This window comes from Ochotona princeps, chromosome 4 (genome assembly GCF_030435755.1).
Source record: "Ochotona princeps isolate mOchPri1 chromosome 4, mOchPri1.hap1, whole genome shotgun sequence".
NCBI lineage: Eukaryota > Metazoa > Chordata > Mammalia > Lagomorpha > Ochotonidae > Ochotona > Ochotona princeps.
In genome coordinates this window covers 110,673,790-110,682,855 of record NC_080835.1, presented here as the reverse complement: position 1 = coordinate 110,682,855, position 9,066 = coordinate 110,673,790, and the positions used below count along the sequence as shown (strand labels likewise).

The 9,066-nt window shown below is 51.7% G+C and overlaps 1 protein-coding gene across 2 annotated transcripts in view; it reads left to right on the top strand.

Moving 5' to 3' along the window:
• The first annotated feature begins 3,320 nt into the window (after positions 1–3,320).
• KCNJ5 (potassium inwardly rectifying channel subfamily J member 5) overlaps positions 3,321–9,066 on the top strand; it is a 253,758-nt gene continuing 248,012 nt past the window's right edge. For both annotated transcript variants that reach the window (XR_009245370.1, XM_058664115.1), the window contains exon 1: positions 3,321–3,581. The gene's annotated coding sequence lies outside the window, so the exon portion shown is untranslated. The remainder of the gene's footprint in view (positions 3,582–9,066) is intronic.

Below are 9,066 nucleotides of genomic sequence, written 5' to 3'. Positions count from 1 at the left end.
TAAAACGTGACTCTGCTGGTCCATACGCCACCATTTTGTCAGAACAGCAGGCAATTTAAAACTGACAAGTTGTTTACCTCTGGAGCCTCTCCATGTAAGATTTTCAAGCCATATGGATCGCAGAAAGCTGAAATTGTAGAAATTGAAACAGTTGGTGGGGGGATCTATGTGATGTATATCCACAAACTGAAAAGGTGTGGTATGTGTGGTGTGTGTGTGATGTCTCCGTGTGTGCATATGTTGTGGTGATGTATGTGGTTTATATATGGTACACACGTGTATCATGGTATAACATATGTGTATGCTGTGTGTGCCTGTGTACATGCATGTGTGTAATGCGTTCATGTGTAATTGTGTGTGATGTGTGCTTGTATGTGTGTATAGCATGTGTATTATTTGGTGTATGTAGACCATGGATAGGATGCATATATGATGTAAGTGCATCATGCATGTATAGAACGTGTGATATGCATGTGTGTGGTATGTGATGTCTGTGGTACATGTATGAGGCATGCATGAGTCTCTTGTGTGGATGTTTGATGTGCATGGCAGGTGTGTCTGTGTGGTGTGTGTTATCAGCATGTGCTATGTGGTATATGATGTGTGTGTGGTTTTAACAGGAGACACCATGGAACACACAAACACTCAGCTCAAGCTGTTGCTTCCCTTAAGGGAAGAAGATGTGATCTGGGATGAAGTCAACAGTATTGGAAATGTTTTGCTTTGTTTTGTTTTGCTTTGCTTTTTAAACTATGGGGCAGCTGCATGATTATTCATTAAGTATTGCAAAACAATATTTCATTAGTTAATAGATCTGTGCTGCTTATAGATGAGCTCATTACCATACCTGAGCAACATATAAGTTCTCCTGACATGAAAAAAGTATTTAAAATATTTGTCCTAGAAAAGATTTAGTTAGGATTTCAAAGTATAACTCGACAAACTCTTTCAATTAATATTTTATCTGGTAGGAAATATTTATGAGACATTACCAGTCTCATAAATGCAAATAGAATTTCTATAAATAGGAGAAAAATTAATTTCCTGTAAGTGTCATATTCTAAAGAGAAAACTTCAATTGTGAATGCATGGTCTGCTTGCTGGAAGAAGGTAAGAAAGGCTGATGGAAGGGCACAGAGGCGACAGTGGCACTTTAATTAACGCATCGACATGCAGAAGTCTTCCCAGCACAGGCTCATGCATTTGCAGACCACGCAAGGCACACCTAGCACCTTCCAAACCTCCCTGTGTAGTCTTCAATTGTATCTGCCATCCCGGGCCAGCTGTCTTTTTTGGGAGACTCGACCATGGAAAGGAAAGCTCCCCCAGCTCTCAACAATCAGCCCCAGAGCACCCCTTTTCAGGCCAAGCTCAGGGTCACACATGGTCTCCATCCTGAGGGCCCAGGTCACATCCCTGAGAGAGGGTTTCAAAACAGAATTTCCTAGATCACGCCACATCCTGCTTTAAGGTTAGCTAGACTATCCCAACTGCAGCAGAAGGAAGACTACCGCCCCCTTACAGGTAATGCCAAGGTCATGGCTACCCTGGGACAGAGCACCTTCTCGGTGCTCAGCAACTGCTGAGGGTGTGCAGGCTCTGAGCCCTTCACAACTAGGCCTTCTCCCAAGAACTAGGAAACGAAGGCATTAGGAGTTTGCTCCTCGTGGCATGAAGCCATAAGATCCACCACCACGCTATAGGTGAGCACTGAGACGGGCTCAGGCCCCGCAAGGGGCCAATGGCAGCCATGCCAAGTCCTCAGCTGCTCTGCACAGGGGGAAGGGAGGCACACAGGACTGCTCCAGGCACTGGGCCACGGGGGTGGTGCCAGTGGGTGCTGACCTGAGCAACGCAGACAGAGTTGGTGTTCTCCTGTTTCGGGTACAAGCACTCCTGTAATCTAATAAACCAGCTTCCCTGATCAGTGTTCTCCAAGTGCAAGGTACTGGGGCACCACACACTTCAAGGTGTGTCTACTCCAGCAAGGGGAGGAATGTCAAGGCCTGGCAGCTGGGGGTAGAGCCCCAAGGCTGTGTCACAGACAAAAGAGTCAGAGGTCACAGCATCTGCAGAAAAGGCCAGAGACCCCTGTGCCCCCTCCAGCCCAGCCCAGGCTGTTGGGGGGTCCCAATGCCAGGCAGTGCCTGCAGTATCCTGACACACCAATTAAAGATGATCAATTAAAGATGATCGGGCCAGGAGTCTTCCTTTCCCCAAGGCAAGACAGAAGGGAGGGAGGCTGAGACAGTCTGCGGTGGTGGGAGATGCGGGGTGGGCGCGGGAGGCAGCTGTGCCCAGGGTGGGCGCGGGAGGCAGCTGTGCCCAGGCTGGGGTACGGGCTCAGCCACCTATGCCTTAGGCTGTTCCTGTCTTCCAATGGAGAGCTCATTGGGTGAACCGAGAGCCTGGGCAAGGCACATTTGTCTTCTGGGCTTTGCAGCTGGCGGGTCAGGTCCCTGGCCCTTCAGCCCAGCCTGTCAGGGTGCAGAGGCAATGCCCAGATGGTGATTCCCAGAGCTCCCTGAAGGACTGCCTCCACCTGCTGGGTCCATCTCCTCATGCCCTCCAGGACCTCAGAGCTCTGCGCAGGGGCTGAGCCAAGAGTTCCACAGTTGGAGTTTCACGCTTCTTTCTGTTTGCTCCACCACACATACTGAGAACATGCACACTTTCACTACAGTGACATGTATACATACATGCACAGAGCACTCGCACATGCATGGGATGCTGGCACACGTGGAGGGCACTCACACGTGTGAACACGTAGAACACATGGGACACACATGCACAGAAACACACTGGGTACACATGGAGCACATATGTATGTCCACACATGGAACATGTGTCTGGACACTCATGCATGTATGGGCACGCACAGGCACACACGGAACACACACACACACACCAGTCCTGCGCCCCATCTGCGCTTGCTGCCAACACCAGCAGCCCGGCCAGCGGAGCAGGGAGGTGGAGTACAAGACTGGAGGAAGGAGGCAGAGTGGACAGCGGGGCTGAGAGTGGAGCTCTGCCTGCCTGCTCCCCACCTCGCTCTGCCTTCTTCCTCCCTCCGACTGCTTTGCAACTGAAGGCTTTCCAGGTCCCAGGGAGTCCCTGCATCGACCCCACCCCCGACTCCACCCGCCGCCGGCGCCCGTTGCCGGGCCCTTTAAATCTTGGTGTTATCCAGAGATTCGTTTGCCCAGGGAGAGAGAAGGGAGGTGGAGAGGGAGAGCTAGAGAGGAGAGAGGAAGGAGAGAGAGAGAGAGAGAGAGAGAGAGAGAGAGAGAGAGAGCGAGAGCGAGAGCGAGAGAGAGAGAGAGAGAGAGAGAGAGAGCGAGCGAGCGCCGGAGGGAGCCAGCTCGCCTCTGACTGTTCTTTCTAAGAAAGGGAGTGACGGGCTGCCAGTGAGGGCACAGGATGGCTCAGCTGCGTCTGCCCGCTGGACTCCAGAGCCAGGAGCAGCCCTAGGCAACGGCCACTTCGCCAGGCATGGCCAGGGCCAGGGAGTTCCCTCGTTCGCCCTGAGCGTCCCTTTCTGAAGTTCGCACCGGCGAGACACGGAGCTCCCATCCCTGCCAGTAAGTATCTGCGTTCCTCGCCCGGTGCCCCAGGGCTGCACCAGGCGCGGACCTCGCCCCCTGATCCCCCCGCGGGGCGCGGGGAGAAGGCAAAGGCTTGAGCCAGCTCTAAAGTTGCGCCAGTAAACATGTGGTGGCCGTCCGTTTCCTGCAGCTGCTCAGGGCTTGGCGAGCTCAGCACCGCGGGAGGCTGTTGGCCGCTTGCTTCAGGTGCTGGCCCAGAGGTCTCCAACTCAGGCAGTGGGGGAGGTGAGCCAGGACCGTCGCAGGGGGTCGTAGGGGTGAGTAATAGTCCCTTTGGTTGAACCTGCAGGTCCAGGCTTAGAGGGACAGGCTAGGGGCATCAACGCACCCCAGCCTCCCGTCCGGGGCTTCCTTTCCCTTTCTGTTTAAATCGGGCTAAACTGAAATCTTTCAGAGTGTCCAGGCAGGGACTAGGGGACTGAGCAGGGAGAACCGTCTGCATCCCTGTCTCCCTTGAGCTGTGGATGCCGCCATGGACACAGGGTCTGTCCCTGCCACCTCTGCCGTCACCCTAGGTCATGGGCTGGCCTCGGGGCCAGGTCTGATCCTCAATGTTCCAGGGCTTCTGGGAAGCACCTGGGCTGATGAGGCCAGCCCGGCCCCTGCAGGCAGAGGAGCCCTTCTCTACAGAGGTTGGAGCAGATGGCCAGGGGTGTGCATGTTTGCCAACAGTTTTGCTGTCTACCCATGCTTGCCAGGAAGCATAAATGTCCACCCTCACTCCACAGGTAAGGCCCGGCAGTGCTCAGAGATGCTGTGTGGCTGACCTATAAACCAGAGCTGCAGGCTGAGTCACATTTCCAAATGTGCCTTCCTTTTAGGAAAAGCTACAAGGCTATAGGGCTGTCTGATATGCAAAGCACTTGCCGTGGGTGGAGGGAGGACGGGAGAGGAGATGGAGAGAGAGACACACAGAGAGAGAGGTGGTTCTCACAGAGCCATGTGCAGGCTGCACATATCTGGGTTTACCCAGTCCTGTGAGGCAGAGTTACGTTCTGTGCTGTAGAGGAGATGAAGGCTAAGTTCTTTTTTTATTATTATGAAATGTGTTTTTATTTTTTGATGCTGATTACATGGTTGACCAGGGTGGGAAAGATTGAAGGTTAGAGAAAAGTAGGTGAAATAATTGTTTCCTAATTCTCCATTTCTTCTTGTTGAAGGCTAAGTTCTTTTTTTTTTTTATTCATTGATTACATTGTATTATGTGGTACAGTTTCGTTGGAACTGGGAATCACCCCACCCCCCCACCCTCCCCCCATGTGGAATATTCCACCTTGTTGCATATCCACTGATCAAGTACAGTTGAGAGTCCCTCTTTGCAAGCATAAACTAAACACAGAGTCCAACATCTTATAGTCCAGTCTAGTTCCTCAGCTTCCTGAGGAGACCCTGTCCGGTCCGAGGGCAGAACCATCAGATTATCAACCTGATCAATTAAAGGCTCCAACGTACCCTCAGCAACAATTAACTTCGTTGTGTAACTAATAGTTATAGTATTGAGTAACCAGTATGTTAAAAACAACTGCAATTTCTTAACCATCTTCTGTGATCACCTCATTGTCAATTCAGTTTTAGTTTATACACAACATATAACATAATATACATAAAATAACAAAAGGCTAAGTTCTTAATGCTACGTGGCAGCATTGTTACCTTCTAAAGCCTTGCTCCTCTGACTTTTAGGGTCTTCCCCCTGCCATGCAAGAACCTGGGCCAGATGCCTGCTTCTTCCTCCCATCCGGGTGCAGATGCCAGCAGTGAGCTGAATGGGGCCCAGGCTCCCCAGAAGCGGGACAAGTGGTGTGGGGGTTGGCGAGAGCAGGGACGCCTGGCCTCGCTCTGGCATGCCAACCTGGGCCAGCGGGGCTGGGACTGCAGCAGTCCCCTCCTGCACAGGTGCTCTCAGGCAGAAGGCAGAACCCCCACAAGAGTCCCACAGGGCCTGTGTGTACTTCTTCCACCCTGAAAAGCCGGAGGATCTCAGAGCCTGGCCCCCAACAGGATGGCCCTAGTCTGTGGGACCTTCAGGAAAGCTGCCATAAACCACTGGCTGAGCCTCTTGCTCTGGTAGCAGGCCCACAGTACAGCCCATGGCAGGTGGGTGGGCTCCAGCCAGCAAGCAGGGTCTCCTGGAGGAAGGATGAAGGGGAGGAACTCTTAGAAGTCCCCAAAGCCAAGCTTCTCCCCTGGGGTGAGGGCAGCTGTCTCCAGGATTTCCCAACAGGGTTCCCCAGTCAGCCTGAGCACTGTGGCACTCCTGCCTCTGTGACCAGCCTCAGTGCCCCGGGTGCACACTGCAAGGCAGGATTCACTGGGCTTTCTGCAAGTGCCACAGTGAGCTTTTTTGCCCGGGGAAGCGAGGAGACTGAGGGTTGCTTTAGTCATCTGGGATGAAGCTAACCCCATTCAGGGAAGAAGTCACGGAGGTGGTATCTGCCAGGCACCTTCTCTCCCAACAAGACCCAATTCACTGTGTCTTCAGAGGCCAAATTTACAACCACCTAGGCACCGGGCGCTGGGTGTTCAGGTGCTTGCAAAGTGCCTCCACTTCTGATTTCATCATTATTATTAGATTTAAATCTGGTCAGTGCAACAAATCATCTAGCGTGTATAGAGGAGAATCAGTTTTACAAACCTTGCAATGTGACTGTGAAGGCAAGGTTATATTTCCTGCTTAGGGAAATGTTAACAAAGCTTATATTTTCTAAGCCGCTTGCTGATTGACTGTTCAAGTTGGGGTTCAGACAGTAGGGACACAGTGGCAGGACAAAGAAGCAGCAGCAGAGGGCTCAAGACCCCACTGGCTCATTCGAGGGAACCATTGTTAGATGAGGTGTTCCGTGTGTGTGAGCTGCAGCAGGCCCGTGAACACGGCCAGTGTTTGTAGGAGAGAAATGATAGTGAGAGGGCTCCTTAGACATTGGTTGTCAGCGATGGAGGCATTTTTCTGTGAGTGTGTTTGTGTGTGTTTCTAAGTACAGGAAGATTGAGAGTTCAAACACAAAGTATTACACAGAGGCATTTGAATAAAAATGCCTGGCTACATTGGTTGCTCAGAGACTTGTAGAATGCCTTTCTCTAAAGTTATTTCAAGAAGAAGCTGAGTGATGCCTGAAGCCTGAAGCCAGGCCTTGTCAGGGCTGGCCTCCCTGTGTCTCGTGTCCCTGCCACCTTGACATTCAGATAAGGGAGCTATTCTGGTCTCCAGCACCCCTGGATGACAGTAACTGTCGTCAAGAGTAGTGTTAAGCTAAATGTCAAAGCCAAACAGCCAGCATATGACCCTGGAGATGCTGGCTGAGCCTTAAATGCTAAGTTCCATTATCTTTCCAGGCTAGAGCAGACTGGGGGCAAAGGTCAGGGACCATCTGAGCAGGTGGCTGGTGGCAACAGCACTTCCTGGATACCAGAGATCAGGCACTGTGGTGGGCAGTGGGGAAGGGCAACCGGCAGGGGGGCTGAGATGAAGGCCCTGGTCCCCTGGCCATCTCCTGCCTGCTGTGTGGGCTGGGTGAGCTGCCACCCCGTGCGATCCTATTTTGGGCTCCCAGCCTTGCACTGGAGGCCCCAAGGCCAGCATTCTACAGTGTTGCTTCCTGCTCAGAAAGGAGGGGGGAGGAACAAGTGGATCACGGATGAAGCCTGGGGTTGTACCTGTGTCTTGTCCCCTATCCCGGCCAAGATGGTACTGCTGGGCAAGCGGTGCTTACAGCCTAGTCGGGGAGACATTCTGCGTGCAAGCCAGCTGATTTCAGACTCACTGGTACTCTTTGGAAAATGGATGTGGAGGCTATGTCGCAGGCCAGCCCTTGTTCAGGCACCTGAGACAGAAAATGATGTCATTCACACATCATGGCTGCCTGCCCTTGTAGGGTGGCAGACCTGCTGGTGACCTTGTGCCTACCTCAGCAGTAGGTGCCACAATGGAGAGCTGCCCAGGCAAGTGGGGCCTGCAAAATTTACTCAGTGGGGCTGGTGAGGGGTGGAGGAGGCCTGGGCATGGCTTGGAGAGTGGGAAACACAAGTTAAGATGCAGATGAACAGCGAGGGTGGTGCTGGGAGCCGGCCTCGCAGGAGGCCTTTTCCTTGTCTCTGAACCCGCACTCGGTGCAATTGTTCCCTCTTCTGGCCTCTTTCTTTGCCAGTTTGGTTCCTTGTCCCTTCCAGTTTTGTCCTTTGCTCACCCATTCAGTGACCTCCTGTGCGACTTTGTCTCAGACCATGGAGCTCATTCTCTGATTCTCTTTATTAAAAAGCTTTTTATTATGATGTCATGGTTGACTCACATACAGCACAAGAAATCCTACAGAGACTGACCATGCTCTTTGCCTGATTTCTCCCTCAGTGGTAGCCTCGTGCAAAACTACGGCACACCATCGCCATGGGTGAGCAGCTGGCAGTGAGCATCCTGAGCCTCCCCTTCCGTGGCTGCCCCTACTCCCTGCCCCGCCACCACTCCCTCGGCCAGTCCTGAGACCATGCTCTCCATTTCTGCACTTCTGAGTCATCTTAAGAATGCTATATAAACAAAATCACGCTCTCTGTAGTCGCCTGGGACTGAGGTTTTCATTCAGCACAATCCCCGTGAGATCCACAAAGCAAATGTGTGGTGGTAGGGTTTGAAGCAGCGGTCCACGATGTGAGTGTTGATGCATTCGTCCACCCCTGACAGGCATCTGGGTGGTCTGCAGTCCAAGGCTGTGACGAATACAAGTCTTTGAGTATTGTGTTTTCTGTGAACAGAAGTTTTCATGTCTTTAGGCTATATGCCCAGAAATGCAATTGTTGAGTCCTAAGGTAGTTCAGACAGTGTGTGTGTGTGTGTGTGTGTGTGTAAAGCTGCCGAAGTGTCCTCCGATGTGCTGTGTTTCACATCCCCGCTGATGCCGTCTGACTCGGCTGCTCTGCCGCCTTGCCATTGCTTGGTGCGATCACCGTTTTTGTTTCCATTTGAACTGCTCTGGGAGGTGTGCGTGCTGTGAGTCTTTTCCCTTTGCGAGTGGCTCGTGGTGTTGAGCAGCTCTCTACACGCTTGCATATCATTCACTTATTCTCTTTGGCAAAGTGTCTTTTGCCCATCTCCTGATCGCATTTGCTTTGCTCTTTTGGTTTCCTTTGGCAACGTCTTTATACATCTGAACTCTTCACCTGCCCTAGATCTGGAGACGCTTCCCCCTATATTTTTATTTTATTTAGTTTTTAAGTTTCGTCTTCTACATTGAAAGTCACGATCCATTCTGAGTTCATTTTTGTATAAAAGCTGAGACTTGGGTCAAAGTTGATGCTTGTGTTTCCTTTTCTGTTTCCTTGCCTATGGGTGTCCCTTTTCTCTAGCACTGTTTGTTGAATTTTTAAAATGTACTTTTGTTAAAAATCATTTGTGTGCAGGTGTGAAGGCCAACTTGGGGATTCTCTGTTCTCTGTCCATCCATGCACCTATGGCACACGGTCCTTATTTCTG